At 42.7% G+C, this 26,470-nt stretch overlaps 1 pseudogene; it reads right to left on the bottom strand.

Annotated features, from left to right (window-relative positions):
- Positions 1-26,470, bottom strand: part of LOC115155049 (cadherin-7-like) — a 92,373-nt pseudogene that overhangs the window by 43,242 nt on the left and 22,661 nt on the right.

The following is a 26,470-nucleotide window of genomic DNA, read 5'->3' as shown; positions in this document are numbered from 1 at the left end:
CTGGTGATGGTGAAAACAAACAAAAGATCAGATTGAACCCGGTGACAACTGGCTTGGGGCCAACAATAGCTCTCACACCTACAAAGTCTCATGGCGGCCAGTCTCAAATTCTTGAGTGGCCTGGGGATATCTTTTTAAACCTTCAAAAAAAACACTAAAATAGCCTGCAAGTAAATACACTATTGACATAGCAGTAATGTTTTATATTTCGACCACTAAGTAAAAAGTAAGTGAAGTTTATGAGTGCTATAGGCTATAAAATAAAAGCCATTATAATTGGTCAACTGAAAAAACGCATGCCTATAATGCAATTGAAGCTAGACATCAAAGCATTAATATTACACAACTCTGCTACGCCATAGCATCCAATCACATTCTCAGAGTGAGTCATCATCTTTGGACAGTGCAAGGCCATGGCCAGATAGAGATCGATGGAAACGGATGAAAGATATGCATTCGTCACTATCCGTTTTTGTCCGCCAAAAGTTTGACTTAAACTTTTGACGGACAAAGTCAGAAGTGTTGCATGTGTAAAAACAACATTGTCCATGAATGTATGGTCTCCATATAATTTTTTTGGGGGATGGATACAAAATCTCTGCATGTGTACCTTTTGAAGGATGATGACGCCCTCTTGCGTGTCCTCATCTGTAGTGATGTTGAACAACCCAGGTCCGTCCTCCATGATCCTATACTCCATCTCTGCGTTGGGGCCTATGTCTGCATCCACAGCCTTGACCCTGGCCACCACGGATGCCACAGGCAAGGACTCCAGCACAGTGTACTGATAGTTCTCTGGAGGATAGCGGAGTAGTGGTTAGAGATGAGGTGGTTTCCTTACTCCTTAGCAGCTCATATTTATATTGCCCCCCAGCTGCCTGTGATTTCCCTCTCTCACAATGACTGGTAAAACAGCAAATTAATGGATTTTTTTTTTTTCTTCTCAATTTATAAGAGGAAATAGTGACATTATATTTAATGAGTAGTTTTACATTGAATACATTTATGGTGGTAAGGACAAATATTTTTTCTTGAACCTACAACTTTTAGAACAATGGAGTTGTTTGTATTCACATGAAAATGTATTACACATTCTGACCACTCCACGCTACATGAAACATAATGTTTCTTGACCAAAGTGAATGGAAGAGTCCCCGATCCGTGCGTAATACAGTTGAAGTCGGAAGTTACACCTTGGCCAAATACATTTAAACTCTGTTTTTCACAATTCCTGACATTTAATCCTAGTAAAAATTCCCTGTCTTAGGTCAGTTAGGATCACCACTTTATTTTAAGAATGGGAAATGTCAGAATATTTCTTTCATCACATTCCCAGTGGGTCAGAAGTTTAGTGGTTGAAAAACGAGTTCTAATGACTCCAACCTAAGTGTATGTAAACTTCCAACTTCAACTGTGTGTTTTGGTGGGATGAAATGTCTACTGGAAGATTCTATTACATGCAAACTCTCCCATTGTGTTCCCAAAGTCTTGTCTGCACTTCTCCGACTTAAAGCATAAAAGGAGGGAATCATATTCACAATCATAATTTCACCAATCACTATGGCAGAGCTCACCCCAGTGGCTCCCGACATTGCCCTCCTGACATTGTTTGCTGCCTTGTAATCTTTGTAATGGCTTATTAATTTGCCATGGAATAGAGGCTCCTTAAAAGACAAAAAGGCATTCCTCCCCTTCCCTCATACGGTGTATGCCCCTCTTTGCCACCTTCCTCCAGCCTCCCCTCCTATCCTCCAAGGTCTAGTGTTTCTAGACTCTATAAACTGTTGGGCTGTGTAATACTGACCCATGACCTTGGGTGGGGGGTGAGGGGGATACGGGTGGGGGGGGGGCTTTTCACCAAGCCTGGTGAAAGCGGCCGATCGGTAGGACTATCAGCGGTAAAGCAATTGCCGGGGCCACAGATTATCATGAGAAACACCTCACACCTTTGAATCCCAACGCCTGACCTGGAACCCATTAGTGGGCTGTGAAATAGGCTGATGACAAACATTTTTTAGCCTAATCCTGGTATCTACATTCTCCCCTCACTCCCTGCTCTGACATGGAGTGAGGGGAGGAGAGGTTTATACCTCCTAGGGTATCCTACATTTGAAGCCTTTGATCAAAAAAGTCATAAATGTGCTGTGAACACCCTGATGATCAGATGGAGAGATACACAATGTTTATCAAATTTACACATATGCATGAAAGGGGTACTGTGGTTAAATGAATCTGCAATATAAAGTATAGCCTACATTTTCACTCAAAGCTTTCTCCCCAAAACTGTCATTGTGAATGAGAGTGATTTTAGAGATTCATGTCAAACCGCCACTATAGTGAGACTGAGATGACAGTGAATGGAGGGTTTCAGGGCATTGTCTGCGAGGGAGAGAGACACAGTAGATGGAATGTTGTCAGTGTCAGTGACGCACAGAGCATAAAGGACTCAGTCTTACTACGAGAGAAGTGTGGCGGGTTGTCATTGACGTCGGTGAGAGTAATCGTGACAGAGGTGGTGCCTGAAAGGCCGCCCATCTGGCCCACCATGTCTTTAGCCTGGATGACCAAAACGTATTGGTCTTTCACCTCTCTGTCCATGTTGGGCAGCGCTGTCCGGATGATGCCTGGAGAGGAGAAAGAGGGCGATTCAGAGATAGAGAGAGGGATGACAGGAAAGAAGAGAAAGGGATGACAAGAGTGGTGAGAGAGGAGGGAAGGACAGGAGTGGATAGAGAGAGGGGTGACAAGAGAGGAGAGAGAGAGAGTGGGGATGATGGGACATTTTTGAACGGAGAGCAAAGGGGTGAAAGCATAGTTTGCTCAGCTGTACCTGTGTTGTCAAGGAATGTATTACCTGTCTGTCTTACTCTGTTATAATCTATTCATCATACAGAATTTACATGGACTCAAAGTGTCAAACATGCAATATTATCTTTAATTTTTGCAACAAGTGTCCAGTCCTGACACTAAAGTGCAAACACTACTGTGGTCAACTTTATACAGTATCTCTGCAAGGTCCTGAGTAAATTTTAGTCTGAAGCAAAGGCCCGTGGCCCAGTGCAGTTGCTTTGCTTTGGAAGGAATACACCGACTAATAAAATTTGAAATGAGCATTTTATCTCTTGACTGGAAAAATTATAACAATAATCCCACAAAATTACCACAAATCTTGATTGGAAAAAAAGTCATAATCCTTCCAAGGCAATTACTGTTGCATTCATAGTTAACGACTTACAGCACGTAACTCAGTTTCATTTATTAAAAGGCATTTATTGGGGATTCCAACAGAACATGGAAGATTACTCATTAAGTAGCTCCTGAAGAATTGGATCACGTACGTTTCCTTGCTCTAACTCTCTTGTAGGGCATTTTTGACATGTATGGTCCGGACATTGATTTGCTTAAACAATGCAAATAAATTGGTATGACTTATTTGGAAACTAACATTTCTAATCTCTCTTTTGTAGTAAATAAAACATGAGAATTGTGTCTTTACAACAGTAAGGCTAAGTATGTATGTAGGCTAAGTAGGCTAAGTATGTATGCATGGATTAGAAGTCATGCATAGAGGTCCACTTGTCTCTAATGTAAATAATAGTAAATTATTTATATTGTCTTTGGAAAAAATGCTTTAGAAGCTTATTTACCTGTGTGTACCCCTACACCTGCTGACCAATGTTCCCTCTAAACTGCGCACATGCGTGTAAGAGCAGTAGCCCAGAAAGAGAAGCACGATATTGAATTTCACTCAATTTTCTAGAGCAGTGGTCACCTGCCGATTGCGATCGACTGGTCGTTCCCCAAGGCATTCATAGCCATGTGTTCCTATTTTTGTTATTCGTTGCCGTAAATGCACCCAATGCAGCTGCCCTGTGTGCCGGGTAGGCGAACTGTTGCCATTTTGAACCATTTCATGTGTCTGAAGGTACAAACCCTGCCTTCCCGGCGGGCCCAGAGAGGAAATCAAGTGCACTATAAATCTACCGCTGGCCAATCGGATGGCTCAGATTACCGTGCCTGCAATAAAGTAGCAGGCATAAAAGAAAGCTACAGCAAAATTGATACTGTGATATTTCAAAATGTTTAAAACCATGACTAGAAGGAGACTGTCAACAAACACAGCAAGGAGCTGCTGTTTTTATGACTGAGTTCATGTTTAAATACTTAGTCAGCAATGTCAACACTTTTATAAGCCATAAAATGTGGGTTTTTCCTATTTCCACTCAACCCTACAACAAGCACTGCAGCAGTAATTAATGAGTAGGAAAGCATATCTATAGGCTTGTGTTGCTATTATTAGCGGCTTGGGTCTTTTTTAATATTGAGGAATATTTCACTTTCTCTTTTCATAGGAGTAACAACATGATTTTGAGCATGAGGCAGAAATAATGCGGTGCAACTCGATCCAATGCGGTGCAACTTGAAAGGGATGTTGAGAGGCGGACCCTCAGTCTGCTGCTCTCTCCCTCCGCAGAGACTGACCATCAAATGCAGGCACCATCAGCCCAGTAAAATAAAAATAAAAAGCTAATTATTTCAATGCTCATTCAGCTGTGCCTCACAATGAATACAACAACAGATCTATTACCGGTGTGATCATGTAGCCTACCTCAACATTTTAAAATATAATTTTAAAATGTCCCAAACAACAATGCAGTGGCAGGGCAATTCAAGTAAAGCCATTATGCGGTGATAATGTATTGGGGCTATAACTTACACAACAAACCTCATTGCTACAGTACTGTTTTTAACTGGTTAATGTTGCATAGACGTACATTTTTTAAGTTAGGTAAAAAAAAATATATATCTCGAATTACGTTAGATCTCGGCTTACATTTTGACTCAGGAAGTGATCTTGACTCAGAAATGGTTGGTGACCACTGTTAGAGAGTTTTCCCTGTTAACACTATCAACATTTCCCTTTACTGTGGCAATTGTGATCAAATGAATTCAAAATTAGCCACTTTTAATGCTTCATGCAGAAACAAAACGAACTATGCAAGAGATTTTGTTTAGGCAGATCGCATTGGAGTAGGATTCTATTGCATTGACATGCACTACTCAGCCCATACTCTACATAGACCGGTGTGACATAGACAATCAGAGCTGCAGTAGGCCCATATGCAAATAGAGCATTGCCATATATGGATCTGTGCCATTTACTTTGAACTGCACTGTGATGAGAGCATGAGCGATTGCGAGTAGATGTGCTTGTTTTGAGATCAAAGTGAGAGCTGCATGTAGCCACTTGTGCACATTTTGTTCATATCCTTTGCTACTTAGTGAGTTATTAGCGTAGTTATAGATCATTTGTAGTCAGCAATAGGGGAGTGATTGCTTCCTACGAGCACAAAATGTGTACATTTCTAGGCAAATTTGAAAAGCGAGTCAGGTAAAAAGCAATTTTTTTTGTCCTAAAGGGCTAGTGTTGCATTTTGAGAAGGCTTGAATAAAGCTAAGTAGCAAATAGGAAGAGGGTAGCATAATTTGTCTGATAATAATGGAATGGGAATAATAATGCTTTTTATTTTGTAAAGTGGTTTCTTGCATCAAAAAACACAGCAACATTTTCAGTCACCTCCTTGTCTGAAGGAGTCTTATGAAATGTAGGCCTATATTAAACACCACACATTGGCTGCTACTGTAGGCTGATGATAGAACAGCTATTTCCATGTTAAAATGTTATGGGATGCATTTCATTGTTTTTGATGGTAGGCCAGAGTAGCCTATATTATGATCAATTAGCCACAGAAGACAACATGGCCACTGTAAAAAAACATTTTTTAAAGCGGGTAGAGCCTCAGTATTCACAGTAAACGCCAGCTAGAAGTTGCACAGCATTTTCACAGAGTTGAATTTTGCGCTCATGTCATAGGCGTCGTAAGGATTGGACCAATGCGCAGTGGGTAAAGTGCTCATCTTCTTAACCTCTTGACGCACGCCCAGGATAGGGGGCGCTACAGCGATCTTTGAAAAAAATACGTGCCCATTTTAAACGGCCTCCTACTCAAACTCAGAAGCTAGGATATGCATATAATAGATGTGGATAGAAAACACCCTAAAGTTTCTAAAACTGTTTGAATGGTGTCTGTGAGTATAACAGAACTCATATGGCAGTCAAAACCCAGAGACAGATCGTAACAGGATGTGGAATTCTGAATTGCAGACTCAACTTCAGCACTTTGCCTATAAATCACACCGTGAGTTAAGATTCATTGAGCACTTCCTATTGCTTCCACTAGATATCCCCAGTCTTTACAAAGTGGTTTGAGTCTTCTACTGTGAAAACTGACCGAATGAGAGGCTGTTGATCTTGGTCACATGGGGAGGGCCATCACCATTATGAAGCGGGCGCCCCTGGCTACCCTCCCCTTTCGAAACGTTTTGAAAGACAATGCAACCGTCCCCATGGAATATTATTAAAGCTCTGGTTGAAAAAGGCCCTAAAGATTTATGTTGTACAACGTTTGACATGTTTGAACGAACTTAAATATAATTTTTTTGCGCTTTCGTGATGAGAAGTCCCGCGCACGACGGAACATTTTGTGTAGCCAATTTTCTATTGTTCGGTTATGAATATGGCGAAATGATTTTACGCTGGATGTTGATCCCGCATGCGGGATGGGTGCTTTATTAAAGAAAACACTTAAAATAAACAGACTACGAAAACAGTCCCATAAGGCTCACAGGCTATACAGAAAATAACCACCCACAAAACACAAGAGATAACAAACCCAACTAAATATGGCCTCCAATTAGAGACAACGACAACCAGCTGCATCTAATTGGAGGTCATTGCTAAAAACCCAACATAGAAAAATAAAACTAGATATACACATAGAAATAGAAAATATAGAACCTAAACCAAAAAACACAGAAACACACAAAACAAACACCCCCTGACCAAACTACAATGACAAATAACCCCTTTTACTGGTCAGGACAAAAAAAAAACACAAAAACAACCCCAAACTTAAAGGGAGGGAAGGGAGGGTGGCCACCGTCAACGACAGTCCCTGTGCTACACCCCCCCTTCCCAATCCTCCCACTACGGACGTGGCTCTGGCGCTGGGCGCAGCTCCCGTTCAGAAAACTCTGGGCTGCCCGGCATCGCTGGAGACTCCGGGCTGAGAGGCGTCGCTGGAGACTCCGGGCTGAGAGGCGTCGTTGGAGACTCCGGGCTGAGGGGCGTCCCTGGAGACTCCGGGCTGAGGGGCGTCCCTGGAGACTCCGGGCTGAGGGGCGTCCCTGGAGACTCCGGGCTGAGGGCCGTCGCTGGAGACTCCGGGCTGAGGGGCGTCGCTGGAGACTCCGGGCTGAGGGGCGTCGCTGGAGACTCCGGGCTGAGGGGCGTCGCTGGAGACTCCGGGCTGAGGGGCGTCCCTGGAGACTCCGGGCTGAGGGGCGTCCCTGGAGACTCCGGGCTGAGGGGCGTCCCTGGAGACTCCGGGCTGAGGGGCGTCCCTGGAGACTCCGGGCTGAGGGCCGTCCCTGGAGACTCCGGGCTGAGGGCCGTCGCTGGAGACTCCTGGCTGAGGGCCGTCGCTGGAGACTCCGGGCTGAGGGCCGTCGCTGGAGACTCCGGGCTGAGGGCCGTCGCTGGAGACTCCGGGCTGAGGGCCGTCGCTGGAGACTCCGGGCTGAGAGGCGTCGCTGGAGACTCCGGGCTGAGGGCCGTCGCTGGAGACTCCGGGCTGAGGGCCGTCGCTGGAGACTCCGGGCTGAGGGCCGTCGCTGGAGACTCCGGGCTGAGGTGCGTCGCTGGAGACTCCTGGCTGAGGAGCGTCGCTGGAGACTCCTGGCTGAGGAGCGTCGCTGGAGACTCCTGGCTGAGGAGCGTCGCTGGAGACTCCTGGCTGAGGAGCGTCGCTGGAGACTCCTGGCTGAGGAGCGTCGCTGGAGACTATTGGCTGAGGAGCGTCGCTGGAGACTCCGGGCTGAGGGCCGTCGCTGGAGACTCCGGGCTGAGGGCCGTCGCTGGAGACTCCGGGCTGAGGGCCGTCGCTGGAGACTCCTGGCTGAGGGGCGTCGCTGGAGACTCCTGGCTGAGAGGCGTCGCTGGAGACTCCGGGCTGAGAGCCGTCGCTGGAGACTCCGGGCTGAGGGCCGTCGCTGGAGACTCCGGGCTGAGGGCCGTCGCTGGAGACTCCGGGCTGAGGTGCGTCGCTGGAGACTCCTGGCTGAGGAGCGTCGCTGGAGACTCCTGGCTGAGGAGCGTCGCTGGAGACTCCTGGCTGAGGAGCGTCGCTGGAGACTCCTGGCTGAGGAGCGTCGCTGGAGACTCCTGGCTGAGGAGCGTCGCTGGAGACTCCTGGCTGAGGAGCGTCGCTGGAGACTATTGGCTGAGGAGCGTCGCTGGAGGCTCAGGGCTGAGGAGCGTCGCTGGAGGCTCAGGGCTGATGAGCGTCGCTGGAGGGTCAGGGCTGAGGAGCTTCGTTGGAGGCTCAGGAGCATCGCTGGAGGCTCAGGGCTGAGGAGCGTCGCTGGAGGCTCAGGGCTGAGGAGCGTCGCTGGAGGCTCAGGACTGAGGAGTGTCGCTGGAGGCTCCACGCTGAAGAGCGTCTCTGTGGGTTCCGGACTGGGGACCTTCGCTGCAGGCTCCGTGCCATGGGTCATCACTACTGGTTCCGCGTCATGGATAATCACTGGAACCTAAACCAAAAAACACCGAAACACACAAAACAAACACCCCCTGCCACGCCCTGACCAAACTACAATGACAAATAACCCCTTTTACTGGTCAGGACGTGACAGCTCAGCAGACCTGAAATTTGCTCAGTGATGAAAAAAAAGAGAGAACATTGCCGCTGACGACCCAAAAGCATACACTCTCATAGCAACATTGTGAATAGAGCTTGGAGACTTGACAGAAGGATGCATACATTTCACAAATTATTAAGCCTGGGATCACTGAGGAAAAACATTGTTGAGGTATTTAGACAAACTGCCTAAACCTTTGTTATGCTTACAAGTCAAAGACTCTGTTAAGTGTTTTCTTTTCTCTCTCTGTCTTTCTTTATCAATGCCATTAAAGCCCTCAAGCTGAAAAGTGTTATTGGCCAGTCTAAGTAAATGGCTCAATTAGTGAAATTATACGCCGCTGTCCGCCTCTTTATCTGAGGCCTCTGCCATGCTCTCGCTATGCCATAATGATGGTCAATAAAGCCAAGTATTTGTCAATAACCATACAGAACAAACTAATGAATTGTGGGTGAAGTTTTCCTAATGGGAGAACCACAGCTGCCTCTTCTTCAATGCTTTAGTTCCCTGTTTAAGACGAGGAATCAACATGTCAGTCGATAAACTGATTTATTTTTAACTCCTAATGCGTTCATGTTGATCAAAGTATCTGTCTATGGAGCTACTGTATGTGTGGATCGGATCCATCCATCTGCTCCTATATCCTAGCTGCATCCCGCTTTCCTCCATCCATCCACTCATTCATCGATTCATCAGGTTTGCTGCTAGTTTCTCCCACTGTGTAACCCTGTAGCCATTTAAAGAGCATCAACAGCGCTCGTGTTAGCTGCTGTGACACCTGTGAACCCTGTTTGCTGACATGCATGAGAGAGCTAGCTTCAAGCCATCAATTCATCAGAGGTCCCTCAACCAGCTGAGGTACAAAATTAACAAAACATTCCTTGTTCTCTCAATCAATCAAAATTATTTATAAAGCCCTTTTTACATCAGCAGATGTCACAAAGTGCTATACAGAAACCCCAAACAGCAAGCAATGCAGATGTAGAAGCACGGTGGCTAGGAAAAACTGTGGTAGAGAGAGAGATTTGAAAACAGCAGGTCTGGGACAAGGTAGCACTTCCGGTGAACAAGTCAGGGTTCCATAGCCGCAGACAGAAGAGGAAGGAAGATCAGGTCAGGGACTCAACCCACTCAAGTGATGCACCCCTCCTAGGGACGGCATGGAAGAGCACTAGTAAGCCAGTGACTCAGCCCCTGAGGCCTTATATTATTAGAATGCCAATGGAGAGAGGGGAACAGACCAGGCAGAGACACTAAGGGTGTTTCGTCACTCCAGTGCCTTTCCATTCACGTTCGCACCCCTGGGCCAGACTACACTCAAATATAGGACCTACTAAAGAGATGAGTCTTCAGTAAGGACTTAAAGGTCGAGACTGAGTCTGCGTCTCTCACATGGATAGGCAGACCATTCCATAAAAATGTAGCTCTATAGGAGCTGTGCCACTCTGGCTCCCGAGTAGCGCAGTAGTCTAAGGCACTGCATCTCAGAGCAAGAGTCATCACTGTAGTCCCTGGCTCGAATCCTGGCTGCATCACATCCGGCCGTGATTGGGAGTCTCATAGGGCACAATTGGCCCAGCGTCGTCCAGGTTTGGCTGGGGTAGGCCGTCATTGTAAATAAGAATTTGTTGTTAATAATAAAACGGGAGAAACCCCTACCTCCAGCTGTTTTCTTAGAAATTCTAGGGACACCACAGAGACAAAGAAACAAAGTTCTAACTTGAAAGAACAAAACAGTCTTAAAAAGCTTTCTGAAGAAGAAGTTGGCTGTTATAAAAAGTTGGCTAATGGCCACCAAACCCCCCCCCCCCAAAAAAAAACAACAGCGGCTTCCCCAAAAAATTTAAATGAAGCCCGTAAGAAAATAGGTTGTGTTTGCAGCCGGCAGTAAACCAAGTGAATCATCTCACTAAGAAAAGAAAGGCTTCACATCTCTGTTAACCCCGCACCACGGCCGTGTCGTTCCTGGGGAGAGCCGATGATTAAAATCCTTCTGTGGCTGTCACGGCATGGCCCCGCATCGGCATTGTGCCGTGTGTCCCTGGGTTGCCGGAAAATACACATTATAGCAGCCGCGGATTTCCTCTACCCAGCGCTGGTGGCAGAGGGGTAGGCCACTCTCCCTGCAGAAAGCCTAGGATCCTTGATATTTGTCTAGGGAAGAGGAAATACAAGTGTGGGGACTGGAGCACTTTACTAGGATAGGAACCCCTCTGGCCTACCATCCGTGTAGCTATGAGAGATATTGATGAAGGGGATGGACACTTAAACAGGAGTCGTAGGCCAGAGGGGTCCACTTACACCCAATTGATCCATGTTAGATAAAAACAGGCCATATACAGTATACGGTGAATCAGCGTTACAATTTACAAAATTACTATTCGAAAACATTGGTAAATTATAATATTGTCATTCAAAGAATTATAGTTTAACATTTCCTAAATGCTACTGCATTGTCAGATTTCAAAATAACTTTACTGGGAAATCTCACTTTGCAATAAACGGGGTGCTGTGCTAAGAACAATAGGCTAGGATATACAGGTTAGCACCATCTAATATCAATAATACTATTGTCAATAATCCCTTACCTTTGATTATCTTCATCCATTGGCACTTCCAGGCATCCCAGGTCCACAACAAATTTGGTTTCTTTCGACAAAGTTCATAATTTATGTCCAAATAACTCCAAGTTTTCCATGTTGTTAGGCTTCGGTAGGCTACTCAAAAGTAGGGCGGGGGGGGGGAAGTCACGATGAAAAGTTTAAAAAAAGAATCTATTTACGTTCGTTCAAACATGTCAAACGTTGTTTAGCATCAATCTTTAGGACCATTTTTAATGTGAAACATCAGTAATGTTTCAACCCGACCTCTTCTGTGTCTTGAAAAACGTTTTTGAAAAATGTCTCGCCTCACATGAACTCACATGAATGCGCAGGTGCGGGCAATAATGAAGTGACGACATCCCAGGGACGTCAACTTCTCTTCCTTGTCATCCGGTCTCTGTTCATCATAGACGCTTCAAACAACTTTATAAAGATCGTTGACATCTAGTGGAAGCCGTAGGAAGTGCGAAATGAATCCTTTGTCACTGTGTGATCTATTAGCAATGACTCGAAAAATAGTACAGCCACAAAATTCTCATTTCCTGGTTGTAATTTTCTCAGGTTTTTGCCTGCCAAATGAGTTGTGTTATACTTACAGACACCATTCAAACAGTTTTAGAAAATTCAGAGTGTTTTCTATCCAACTCTGTTAATAATATGCATATCCTAGCTTCTGAGTTGGTGTAGGAGGCAGTTAAAAATGGGCACATATTTTTTTTTTTATTCTCAATACTGCCCCCTATCCCCAACAGGTTAACTTTTAATAAATCAGTGAGTTCACTTATGGTCTATAAGTCTGTCTGACTTATAAAACCTCAGCATGTAAGCAGATCTCCCCTGGATGTGTTGTAAGAAGAAAAAGATGGTGATAAGCCAAAAATAATGGAACTACGCCCAATGTTCTGTTTTCTTCCCATGCTTTGCATGAAGCTAGCGTCCCCCACAATGGGATGGTGGCTAATGAGCCAACTAGCTAGCTGTAGCTGAGGACAACAGCTGTACCCTCCAACGAAGCACCCCAAGAGTCAGAACAACTACTTCACATCCCAGCAATGTTATGCAGTTTCATTGCTTTATATTTGTCGAATTAAACAAAAAAATATATATATTCTTGAGTTTAGAGAATGTATATGGAAAATTCTCCAGCATTGAATCAACACTGCCAGTGTTAAATTTAACACTGGGTCACAGTATATATTGGTCCACACTTTTCAGTGTTAAATTAACATTGTGCTTAGTGCTGACGCTGTTACACTTTGTCAGTGTTAGGGACTTTACACTTTTAGTGTTATGCAATAACACCTTATAAAGTTGTTTTAACACTAGCAAGTGTATATAGTTTGAGACAATCAGGTTTTATAATATCACCTCATAATCAATCAAATGTATTTACAAAGCCCTTTTTACATCAGCAGATGCACAGCCTAAAACTCCAAACAGCAAACAATGCTGATGTAGAAGCATAGACCACCTAAACAGGTACAACACTTCCACTTTCACAGGAGGCCAAAAACAACTAACTGAAAGCCACGCCCCCACTAAGCCACACCTCCAATATAATTTTCCAGTGTCCCTTGCCTTTAAGAGTGAATTGTAGAGTTACCACCAATGACTGTATTTGTTAGTGACAGAGAAATGGTTGTTGAATTCATACATTTTCAGTCATTTGGCCTTCATCTAGTGAGTTATTATGTAAATATTATCATACAAATGTAACTCTTTATGACAATACATTACATATCTCATTAGGCCTTATTTTGAGACCTAGTTTTACCGTAGGACTATGGCCTGGAGCGCATTGTTTACAGACCACATCAGGCCTACAAGTCACATTACGATGGTTTACAAAGTGAAGCATAATTACTATTGGAATCCAGGCAGAGTTAGGAACAGCTGGAATTTTCATTCACCCACAACCTGCATTCAGAATGGCTGTCAAGATTGTGAACAGTGATAAAGGAGACTATCTAAACCATTTAAACTGGAACAACCATTTCAGTAATGTGTGCAATAAATCTAACTAACTGATTGGATTAGATTAGAAAAATGTATGTTTTTTATCTTTGTGTAGCATAAGATTGATTGAGTAATCAATGTATATACAAAAACACAGATAATAAAACATTCCAAAAAACAACAACCTACAGTAGAGCATGCTGGGAAATATGATAATGATCGGCATGGTTTGGATGGGAATTTTTTTTTCTCCCAAGGGTAAAGCACTCCCAAACTCAACTCTGGTTATTATCACCAACACTGGGGTTATTTTACACCAATGAGTGTTAATTTAAAGATGCCTTATGAAGAAATCGCTCAGCCATTTCCTGGTTGCAAAAATTGTAATAGTTAGCTTAATTTCAGTTTGTGACAAAACAAGCAAGTATAGTGTAGAGAATCATTGTACCATATAAATCGCTTTGAAATATTGTATACAAAATATTGTATTTTTAGCTGGTGTATAAAACCGAAAGTAAGACAAGAAAATGTAATTTAAGGGAAGAATAGATGTAGCGCTATAGAACAGATCTACCTCTTCATAGACTTGCTTCAATGAGAGTGACAGATCTATAACACACATTTCTATGTGAATATGGTCGGTCGCCCCCAAAAAGTTACATATTGCAGCTTTAAATCTTAGAGTTCATTTAAAACCTGAATCAACACTAGAAATGTTACACTGAAAAATAACAGTACTTATCACTGGCCAATTATCTGTTTGTGATAGCATACATACTGCTACCATGTGTATCTGCTACAATGTAAACTGACATTTTCATGTGAGGCATTTGAGCAGTTTGATAGCATAGCACTTTTTAAAAAAATACATTAAAAAATCCTTAGGAGTATATTTATGCACCTGTGCATCAATCTAATTAACATAATAAAAAAAATCAGCTTAAGATGGAGATATCAGTTTTTGTATGAGCTGTGTCATAATCGGTCTTTCGCATCTGCGGTGGAAGGTCGCCAAGTTACAGTGGTGTTTGTTAGACCAACGGCTTAGACCTTTAGTTAATAACATTTAGTCATACAGTATGTCTGACCAGTCCAGACTGCATGTTCAATTCTTATTCCCAACAGTCAGCAGCCTACCTGTTTTTGGTTCCACTGAGAAGTAGGGTTGTCCGCTGATGATGCTGTAGACCACCCTGGCACTGTTCCCATATGTGGGATCATCTGCGTCTGTGGCTGCCACTTGGACCACCATTGTTCCTGTAGACAGACAGCATCTAATTAGTTATCAAGACAACATCAGCTATTTTTGTCCACCAGAGCTATTTGTAGACAAATGGCTCTCACATCAACAGTATGTGTGACATTTCCACAAAGCTTACAAATGTCAATGTTATATATTCAGTAAAAATCACACTTTATTCTATATGGGCTGCAATTCGGGATGTTCTATATATATGTATATGTGTATATTTGTGTAGATATATATATATATATATATGTGTGTGTGTGTGTGTGTGTGTGTGTGTGTACATATATATATATATATATATATGGGTGAGATGTATATATATATATATATATATATATATATATATATACATATATATGTGTGTATATATGTTTGTAAAAATACATACTGTAATAACACATTTCTGCCCAGTATCCTTGGTGCTTGTTTTTGAGTTCGGAGGAAATGTCTTACCCATGGCATTTAACATTTGGAGTTCTGATTTCATGTTAAAGTGAGTTTAGATCTCTATGCACTCAAATATCTGAAACTGGAAACACTTATCTCCCTCACTAGCTTTAAGCACCAGCTGTCAGAGCAGCTCACAGATCACTGCACCTGTACATAGCCCATCTATAATTTAGCCTAAACAACTACCCCTTCCCCTACTGTATTTATGTATTTATTTATTTTGCTCCTTTGCACCCCATTATTTCTATTTCTACTTTGCACTTTCTTCCACTACAAATCTACCATTCCAGTGTTTTACTTGCTATATTGTATTTACTTTGCCACCATGGCCTTTTTTGCCTTTACCTCCCTTATCTCACCTCATTTGCTCACATTGTATATAGACCTATTTTTCTACTGTATTATTGACTGTATGTTTGTTTTTCTCCATGTGTAACTCTGTGTTGTTGTATGTGACGAACTGCTTTGCTTTATCTTGGCCAGGTCGCAATTGTAAATGAGAACTGGTTCTCAACTTACCTACTTGGTTAAATAAAGGTCAAATTAAAAATAAAATAAAAATGTTTGTCTAAATCTTCCCAATCGCCAAATGTTCAAGCATAAACTGTGCTCTGACTTCTTCTACAAATGCTGCTGCACAACACTGTAACCTATGGATACCATACACCGTTACCAGTGTTTGTACTGTACACTGAATCAAATTAAGGTTCTTAAATGGTTGAAGCTGAGCAATTCGCTCATGCTTTGCTGGGCAGTACAGTCATATCTGAGTAAGATCATAACATGGTGACAGAAGTACTTCAACCTCGTCAAATATAAAACAGGAGAGACTATTTCACAGAACATAATAATGTTACTTGAGTTTTGTCTGGGTTTAGAGAGATGAAAAGTAGCTAACAGCTGACTGCTCTCTCATGTCTTGTTATTGAGCCGAGCAGCCCAAGCAGAGTCGTTGGCATGGATACTCACAGACACAGAGCTACCACGAGCAGAGCCCATGCAGAACGAGCAACACTCAGGGAGCGAGTGACAGACAGACAGAGATCAGCAGCTAAAGAATTTACTAATAGAGGAAGTTATTTCTGATGTTGGTTTTCGGGCAAAGCCGGGCTGGGCCTTAAATTAGGCAGAAGCAATTGGGCCTGGGTAGGGTAGGGCCTGAACATCACTGGCATGGGTAGGTCTCAGGCTAAAAATGAATGCCCTTGCAGGGCTCTAATCTACGGTTCATCAGAATTCTGAAAGGTTCTTGAAATGTATGGAAGCCTGTAGATGTGTCCCTTTCATAACACACATCAAATTGGCCAGTGTTATCTAGTGTTGATTTTTCTGTGGAATATTTAAAGTGTTGATTCAAGAGTTAAATTAACACGCAGTGGTGTAAAAGAACCCCAGTGGCTCATATTTCCCAGAATGCTCTATTGCAGGTTGCAATATCTATGTTTTTACATTAACATTTATTTCATTAATCTTATGCTACTCAAATATAAATAATATACATTTATCTAAACAATTCCAATCTGTTATTTGGGTTTATTGCACCTGTTACTGAAATGTTTAAGGTAGTCTCATATCATAGTCTTCCCAACCCTGGCAGTAATTCTGAATGCAAGTTGCAGGTGAATAAAAAGTCTTATTGTTGGGTAGCCCCACTACAGGACTTTGTGAGACAGCATACTGTGACTTGCAGACCTGATAACTATGAGTTTCAGGCCACTGTATTAGGGTAAAATCAGGCTCTACATATTGTCTTAAATAATTTAATGACAACATTTTCACTTATTCCTTGGTAAAGGCCAAAGGACTGAAAATGAATGAATGTCTCTGTCACTAGCAAACACAGTCATGTGGGGTACTGGTAACAACAACAAAAAATCACTAAAATGGCATCCTGGGAAATATGTGAAAGGAAACTAGGTGTATGTCGCAGGTCACAGGAGAGGCATTTGAACATAAACATGATTTTTTTTTTTTTTATCAAAATGCATTTTTTGGAACATGTGAACTTTCATATGCCTTAATAACAAACTTGTATTCCATCCATAACACAATACAATTGTTAGATTACAAGCCTAACTGGTTTAGCCACAGAAAAAGACAGGAACATTCCCACTAGCCATGACTGGCTGAGATCATGGCTGGGCTGGACATGCCGGGAGATGAGTTTTGATTGGTCTGCCAGGTACCATGCTTCTGTCTGTAATGTGAGCTGTTTCGAATGTGTTGATAGTCCTTTCTACCGTGCCGTTTTTAAAAGATATAACGTTAGCCATCAAGAACAACAAAAGTTCTGCTACTTTTCTCAACAACATTGATGCCATGAATTGAGCAGGCGCTATCGACAGATCAGTTGGAAAAAGTGATGGGCTACTTTCTGCACATGCCACGGTCAGTGTGTGAACCGGAGTGACTTGACACAACGCTGGCCAAACAAGATTTAAGTTGGCTACAAACAAAACAGAGTTAAATGGTTCCAGTCTGCCGTGAAGAATTCACCCATGTATACAGGTAAGAGTCTAGCTGCATTTTCAGATATACATTTCTAATTTTGTCAGAAAGTCATTTTTTATTGCAAGTTAAAACGTACTGTTAGCTAGCGAAAGTTAGCTTCCTGGCTCACTAGCTACAGTGAGGGAAAAAATAATTTGATCCCCTGCTGATTTTGTACATTTGCCCACTGACAAAGAACTGATCAGTCTATAATTTTGATGGTAGGTTTATTTGAACAGTGAGAGACAGAATAACAACAACAAAAAATCCAGAAAAACGCATGTCAAAAATTTTATAAATGAGGGAAATAAGTATTTGACCCCTCTGCAAAACATGACTTCGTACTTGGTGGCAAAACCGTTGTTGGCAATCACAGAGGTCAGATGTTTCTTGTAGTTGGCCACCAGGTTTGCACATATCTCAGGAGGGATTTTGTCCCACTCCTCTTTGCAGATCTTCTCCAAGTCATTAAGGTTTCGAGGCTGACGTTTGGCAACTCAAACCTTCAGCTCCCTACACAGATTTTCTATGGGATTAAGGTCTGGAGACTGGCTAGGCCACTCCAGGACCTTAATGTGCTTCTTCTTGAGCCACTCCTTTGTTGCCTTGTGTTTTGGGTCATAGTCATGCTGGAATACCCATCCACGACCCATTTTCAATGCCCTGGCTGAGGGAAGGAGGTTCTCACCCAAGATTTGACGATACATGGCCCCGTCCATTGTCCCTTTGATGCAGTGAAGTTGTCCTGTCCCCTTAGCAGAAAAACACCTCCAAAGCATAATGTTTCCACCTCCATGTTTGACGATGGGGATGGTTGTCTTGGGGTCATAGGCAGCATTCCTCCTCCTCCAAACACGGCGAGTTGAGTTGATGCCAAAGAGCTCCATTTTGGTCTCATCTGACCACAACACTTTCACCCAGTTGTCCTCTGAATCATTCAGATGTTCATTAGTGAGAGACAGATGTCCAAGGCAACAAAGGAGTGGCTCAAGAAGAAGCACATTAAGGTCCTGGAGTGGCCTAACCAGTCTCCAGACCTTAATCCCATAGAAATCTGTGGAGGGAGCTGAAGGTTCGAGTTGCCAAACGTCAGCCTTGAAACCTTAATGACTTGGAGAAGATCTGCAAAGAGGAGTGGGACAAAATCCCTCCTGGGATGTGTGTAAACCTGGTGGCCAACTACAAGAAACGTCTGACCTCTGTGATTGCCAACAAGGGTTTTGCCACCAAGTACTAAGTCATGTCTTGATGAGTATTCAACATTGGGTACACAGATTAAGTTGATAATATTCATGTACGTTCACACCTGCTCCCCTCCATTTGAGATAAGCAGGGATTATAGCTTGGATACGAGTTCGACTTTATTCGTAATTGGCATGTGAATATGAATGACACAATTCAAACAAAGACAAACCCATATTTGCCCTGCTGTGCTTTGAGGCAATAGGTAGTTGGCAATGCTCTGAGCATGGGTTCTTAAAACTTTTTCAGCCTGGGGCCCAAATGAGAAATTCTGTTTTCCTGTGACCAAAGCTTATGAAAATATGCAACTATGCGAAGATTTGTACATTTCATTACCCTTATGCCTAGAACAAATGCAATATCGACAAAAACAAATAACAATGAAATGAAATACTCATATAAATATCTATTCATGTTTATTTTTCTCCATTAAAAACACATATCTGTCTAGGTTGGAACAGTACAGATGAAAAATGATCAGGCCTACTGCACATCTCACTGTAGAAAGTATTGTTGAAAGTCAAAGCTGGATCTGTTGCTGTTAAAATACAATAACTATTTGTTTATTCTGAACTGGAATACACTGATTGATCAAATCACACAGGTTGACGTTTTCAACAAGCATGTCTATTCTGGACTCAGGTTTTGACAGTGCAACACGGAGGTCATGCTCAGCATTGAGTCTGTTTCTGTACTTGTTTTGTAAGTAGGCCAGAGTTGAGAACCCTGACTCGCATAGGTATGTGGCGCCAAATTGGATCAGAGCATCTACTGCTTTCTCAGTCAGGCAGGAGACCACTTCTTTCTGTAGATGAGCAACCCAGAACTGTGTGAGCGTGTTTGCCTCTAAAAGCATCTTCCAGGACCTCGTAGGGTAGGAGTTGAATAATGATGAGTTTATTATGGACAAAAAATACGAGATTATTTTTGTTTGTCAAATTGCAGGCAAGCATTGATCATCACTTCACCAGAATAAGACCCTCAATTTTTTTGGAATGGAGCATCAAGCTCATAACCTTGCACTTTCACCATCCTGTGAAGTTCATTATAATTTCTTTAATCTGTAGCCTACTAACATTTTGATGAGGCGGTAGCCTTGTTCTAGCCTCACCCATGTACCCAACAACCGGATGTTCCGGTTTTCAGGGGAAATGGAAGGAGAGCCTGTGACGCAACTTCTGCTTTTGGACGTTATCAAGACGACACTCCATCTTAACTCCTCCACATTTACTTTGAACAGTGCATCAAGACCAGTGTGTAGGAGGATCTAGTTTCAGGTGTTTTTTATGCCTGCTACGTTAGGTAAGCCTTGATCTGACATTACATTCCCTATGCCTTGTAATGAGCTCTCATCTGCTCCTTGGGCACCTCTGTCTGCCATGTAGACCTTGGACTTGTGCCTTGTCACATGGCCAACTGTCCTCAAGCCCCTTGTCTTTTATTTGACATCCCAGAGGCGTGATTAAGCCAGTCTTCCCAGATCCCCGGGCCATAAGGTCTACCGTGCGTAAGGACTAGCAACCGTAGCCTAATTACTTTAATTAAATTAATGATTTCCCCTAAATTGAACCCATTCATCACGGGTAGCCGGTCTATGCCCATTAACAATTTAAACACATCTATAAAGGAGTTACGGAGGACGAGGTGCTTGGCCGGCTCCATTATTTTACTGCACTGTAAATTGCCCTGAGCAGCTATTTACAAAGAGCGGGATGCATTATTCATATGCTTTTCTAACAACTTCAGGCGAAACCCTGCGATGTAAATAAACCAGCGTGACTTGGTGTGCTTGTGTTCACGGTGTGTGTGGAACTGGGAGCTCATCCTTTACTGCAGATGATGTGCTAAGCTGCTCTCTCTCACTCTCTCTCTCTCTCTTATCCCCTGTTGGACACGAGACACCAAGCCCTTGTAGTGTAAGCCCTCTACTTCCCTCTGGGGTATGTGGGACGCTAGCGTCATATTTATATCCAAAAAACCCATTTTACATTGGTGTGTAATGTTCAGAAATGTTTTGCCTCCCAAAACATCCGGTGAATGAGCACATCAATTTACAGAAATACTCATCATAAACGTTGATAAAATATTCAACAGTTATTCAAAGAATTATAGATACACTTCTCCTTAATGCAACCGCTGTGTCAGATTTCAAAAAAGCTTTACGGCAAAAGCAAATTTTGCAATAATCTGAGTACAGCGCTCAGATATCAAAACAAGCCATACAGATACCCACCATTTTGGAGTCAACAGAAATGACAAAAATTACATTATAAATATTCACTTACCTTTGATGATCTTCATCAGAATGCACTCCCAGGAATCCCAGTTCCACAATAAATGTTTGTTTTGTTCAATAAAGTCCATAATTTATGTCCAAATACCTCCTTTTTGTTCGTGCGATTAGTCCACTACTCCAAATGCAGGAAGTGTGCGCAAAATGTCACGACGAAAAGTCTAAAAAAGTTACATTTATGTTCGTAGAAACATGTCAAATGATGCATAGCATCAATCTTTAGGATGTTTTATCATAAATCTTCAGTAATATTTCAACCGGACAATTCCAATGTATTCAAAAAAGAAAAGGAACACAGCTAACGCTCACGTGAGTGCGCGCCTCTGAGCTCATGTCATTTTCTCACTCATCTACTTCCAGGAGCTCTTGTTCTCGCCCTATTCACAGTAGAAGCATGAAACAACGTTCTAAAGACTGTTGACATCTAGTGGAAGCCTTAGGAAGTGCAAAATGAACCCTAAGTCACTGTATACTGTATTGGCAATCACTTGAAAACCTCAGATTTCCACACTTCCAGGTTGGATTTTTCTCAGGTGTTTGCCTGCCATATGAGTTCTGTTATACTCACCGACATCATTCAAACAGTTTTAGAAACTTCAGAGTGTTTTCTATCCAAATATACTACTAATATGCATATCCTACCTTCTGAGCCTGAGTAGCAGGCAGTTTACTACGGGCATGCCTTTCATCCGGACGTCAAAATACTGCCCCCTACCCTAGAGAAGTCAGAGCCCTGTACTGTACCCCCATTGACTCAGGGCTGCCTAATCCTAAGGAGATTTCACTGCCTATGTTATGAATGTTATGAGCAAAGCAATGAATTGGCCTGGAAAATACTCTTACCTCTGCCAGTAGATGCCTAGCATAGGCTCTATTTCAACTTTATTCACACCAAATTGTACTGTACCTCAATGTCTCCACTTGTTTGCATCTATGCCTATCAGCCCGAGGAAGATAAGACACATAGATGCAATGTTCTCCTGTCTCTGGATCTGCATGATGAGAATACTGCGCCTGTATGTGCTTGCGGCTGTCATATCACTTAACCCTGAAGATTGGAAGACATTATCTGGCACTTGGCATTTGGCGCCTGTTATTCCTCTCCCTGGCAGATTGTCACATGAATTTAAAATGGAGGCTTAATCAATATTTGCATTCACATAGGATTGGCTCACGGTGTCCCCAAGCGCCTTGTGGTACACTTTTGTTTCCGTGGCAAAACACCTCGGGAGGTGCTCGGTTACATGTCCCATTGGATTTGAATAATCTGCCATCTCTGAACTCGCTAGATTCATTGCTCTACATTGGGGTTTCGTGTCTTTGTTTGTCTAAGCAAGTATTTCATCGCTTTCACCATTCAAACTGCAATACAATGGGAACCACTTAAATGAACTGACCGGTTGCAGTAATTACTTTGTAGAGGGTCAGATTAGATATTGGAGCTTTTAAAACCACAGTGTTTTGAAACCACAACAGTTAACACTGTAGAGACAACATCTGTGTGTGGATAAGGACCCTCTTCAGCATTTATCTACCTCACAACTTGCTAATACAAATGTGTGTATGAATATCATGCACAGCCTGACAGACAAATGAATGCCACAGATTCAGTTTCATGTTTATAATGAAGCATTGGCTGTGTTCATTAATATCCGAAGTGAGAGAGATGAGAGTGGGAGAGATATAAATTAAGGATATTGAAGATTATGGTGGGTAGATGCAAGAGATATAGAGTGAGATTAAGAGAGAGAGAGGGAGACCGACAACATACAACAGAAACGAGGACAAAGGACAAACAAACAGAGGGAGTTGCAGAGAAAGAGGCTCACCCAATGCTGACATCTCCGGTACCCCGGCCATGTAGTGCCCGTCCATGAACTTGGGCTCATTGTCATTGATGTCCTGGACCTTGACCAGGAACTCTGACCTGGGCTCCACAGGGATGTTGGTGATCCGGTCCACGGCCTGGGCCTGAAGCGTGTAATAGGCCTGCTCCTCCCGGTCCAGACGCTTGGTGGCATGGATGTCTCCCGTGTTCTCGTCGATGGTGAAGATGGAGGTGGAGCCCTCTCCTGAGAGCACGTATTTCACCTTGCCATCCCCTTTGTCCATGTCTGAGTGGAGCTGTTATTAGAGACCAGAGACCAGTCAGTGGATAGGAGACATTCAGAAGGATTGGTGACTTATAATAACATATCCAATTATATACTTCACCATTATGATCCATCCATTATTTTCATCTGTATTATTTTAACATAGGTTCAAGGGTGGGTTTTCATGTGCAGAAACATGGTGCTAAAAAAATTAACAACTCTTTGAACAAGTGAACAAAGTGCACATTGTTTGTAAAACAGGAAACCAGAAGTCTCAAATCTCTGAGCATGGCTGTATGTCTGCTATATGAATGCACTTTGGCAGTAATAAGGAGCGTCGCGTTGAGTGTTAACACAATTCTGTAAGATGTGAAGCCCAGAGCTGCCCAGGGATTACAGTGTGGTACGTTTGAAGGAGGGTTATTTCTCAAGCACTTCACTGCGTCTGGCTGTATCCATTTTTGTTTCCAAGTCAATAGGTGTATCAAATGATTGCCTGGTTATCGCTGCGGGCTTAGTGTATGTTTTATATATCCAATAGAGTCTCAGCCGGAAACCAACAGTATTTTATTCATGGATTCCATCAGGCTGTTGATGAATGGCATGTCTGGGGCATAATGATGGTATTGGTTGCATGGGCATGCCTCAGCGTGTGCCTCCTGACACTCCAATAGGGAGGCCATATGTTTATTCACCATCCCCTGCTGTCAGGGGCAAACTTGAGGTAAATTGTCAACCACAGTAGAGAGTGAACATTTAATCTTGAGAAAGCCATCCGTGGCAGTGTGTTCAGGTAAATACCACGGACAGGGAGGACAAAGCTGACAGCCCATAAAGCATGCAACTGAAGGTCACTGGTCAGCTAAATGAAGTATGCAGTCTCTCTCTCTCAAAACATCAGTTGTTAGCTTTACACTTGGCTTTTTTATCACTTTCTTCAATACCTGCTGTAGAAGTAGAAGGGACCCTATGGGCTTCAAGTGTTTCACTTTAAATCTATTCAGAAGTTAGTGAATTACATAGGTCCTATTAAAAAGTGTATCCCTGTAGAATACCGCCTCCTTCAGTTAATCTAACTTGTTTTTAAACCGTCACTGCTCATTTTCAGGTGCTATTTCAAACTTCTGCGGTTATTATGTGCAACTTTCATCAAGCACCATAGTTGCTTCTCTTAAAATAATTTAAATATCCCTTTTGTAATTCTTCTCTTTGCCTCCCTTGATGTGAGCCTAGCACATCAGCGTACCTTAAAGATACCGCCGGCAGCGATGCAGCGAGAGTACAAATGGTTGAGTGGAACAGAACAGAAATGCTCCAGTGAAATCAATGATGAAACTTATCATCACTTTGTATGCAGACAGTCCTCCTGGGACAATCATGTTTGCTTTGTGTTCACTTGTTTACCTTAGAGTGTAAAAAGACTGGAAGAGTAAAACTTTAAGGAAAAACAATGTCACCAAGGCCATATCTCACCTGTTATCCATATTACGCTATATGGCACATTTTCATCACAATCGCTGAGAGGTCGTTTGGTTTTTAATGGTTCTGGAGTCGCTTAATGGGGTTTTAATTTTCGCTGTACTGTTCAGTCACAGTGTGTTAGTGCTGTTATTATTTCACTGTCCATGTCTCTTTTCTTCCTCCCTGTTTGGCTGACGTACTTTGTAGAAAACGGCAAAGACGACTAGAGGCCTTGGAAGAAAGAGATGCATGTTTCAAGCTTTGAATTTCCACTAATCTCTCAGGAGGAGAGCGAGAGAGTTTTCTTCTATTCAATGGACACTGTGTACACAGTTTTGAGCCAAGTGAAAATACAAAGTCCATACCCAGAAGCATCCTGTGAGTAGCACTGGCTCTGGTACACTCAAACAGCCTATTGGCTACAGCTACTGCTCCGGGGTGCGTTAATCAACAATCGCCCTGCAGAATCGTTTCACAGAGCACTGTGGATCGAACACTCAAGTGTAATGGGGTTTCCACGGGGATGATGACATGGTTCACAAACAAACCAAAATAAAACCCTTAAAGAAACAGCATTGGTTGATCTGACTGTGTTTTGTACTTGTGGGGTGCTGTAATACATGTTGTGGGGAAAATAAAAGGAAGCATATGCTGTGAAAAAAATTCTGCCTTAGTTGTAGGCCATTAAGTCAAACTAGGTACTGGATGGACTACACTCTTAGATAGAACAAAGGAGCTTTCTAAAACCTAAAAGGGTTATTTGGCTGTGCCCATAGGAGATCCCTTTGAAGAACCCTTTTTGCTCCTCGGTAGAACCATTTTAGTTCCAGGTAGAACAGTTTTGGATTCAGTGTACAACCCTTTCCACACGGGGTTTTACCTGAAACCAAAAAGGTTTATCCTAATGGGACAGCCTAAGAACTGTTTTGGAACCCTTTTGTGAGTGTATCAAAAGAGATACTGTATAGTTATCAGGGGGCAACATTGCTTGGAGCATTAGTGATCACCATCCTCTCTAGTTCCCTTTGTTCGTAGCTATGTAGTTACTATGCCTTTGCTCATAAACAAAACCAGCACGCACGCAAACACACACAAACATACACACACACATAGACATATATACAGGACTGAATATCATTGGTGTCCAATGGCTAATTGGTTGAGAAACACATAATTACTCATGAAAGACCAAATCACAGCCAACATATTTTCCTTAGCAATGATACGAGACAACAAACTGATACTTGTAGTGACAGCTCAGGGCTCTGTGCCCTCTTCTATCCCTCTTGATTTCTGGTTGAGGTTTGGGTTTGGGCAAGGGACAAGAGTGGCGGGAATTGTAGTTCAACGTTTCTTGTTGTCCTCGGCTTGACTTTATTAAAACAAACTTTATTTGGTTTAAAAGATGTAAATACAATAAATACAATAAAAGAGGGGGTAGGGAAGGGTATGGGATAAAAACATGGTTTATGGTAAGGATTTGGTTTGGGGGAGGGTTGGGGATGGGATATGGACTCGGTTTAGGGTCAGGGTTTTGGGTTGGGGGAGGGGATAAACAACTTAATTAAAAATATAATGAAAAGGTATGGATAACTCTGCTCTTCTAGATGCAGAGGGGGGAGTGCTTTGTGGCTGTGATTGACTGGTTGTATGAGTGGTTGTGGTTGTTGTTGTAATGAGCTTAGTTTTTTTGTCCAACAGGTGCGGGAAGATAGGATTACACACAACACAGGTCATTTCCAGAAAAGGTAAGTATTGTTTGAGGTTAAGACCATTCCAGGTAAGTACACTGAAAATATGCACAAAAAGCTTATATCTCTCAAATGTTGTGCACACATTTGCTTACATCCCTGTTAGTGAGCATTTGTCCTTT

Source organism: Salmo trutta, chromosome 2 (assembly GCF_901001165.1).
Source record: "Salmo trutta chromosome 2, fSalTru1.1, whole genome shotgun sequence".
In the NCBI taxonomy this organism is placed as follows: Eukaryota; Metazoa; Chordata; class Actinopteri; order Salmoniformes; family Salmonidae; genus Salmo; species Salmo trutta.
The sequence above is the reverse complement of the archived record's forward strand: the minus strand, read 5'-3'. Positions and strand labels throughout refer to the sequence as shown.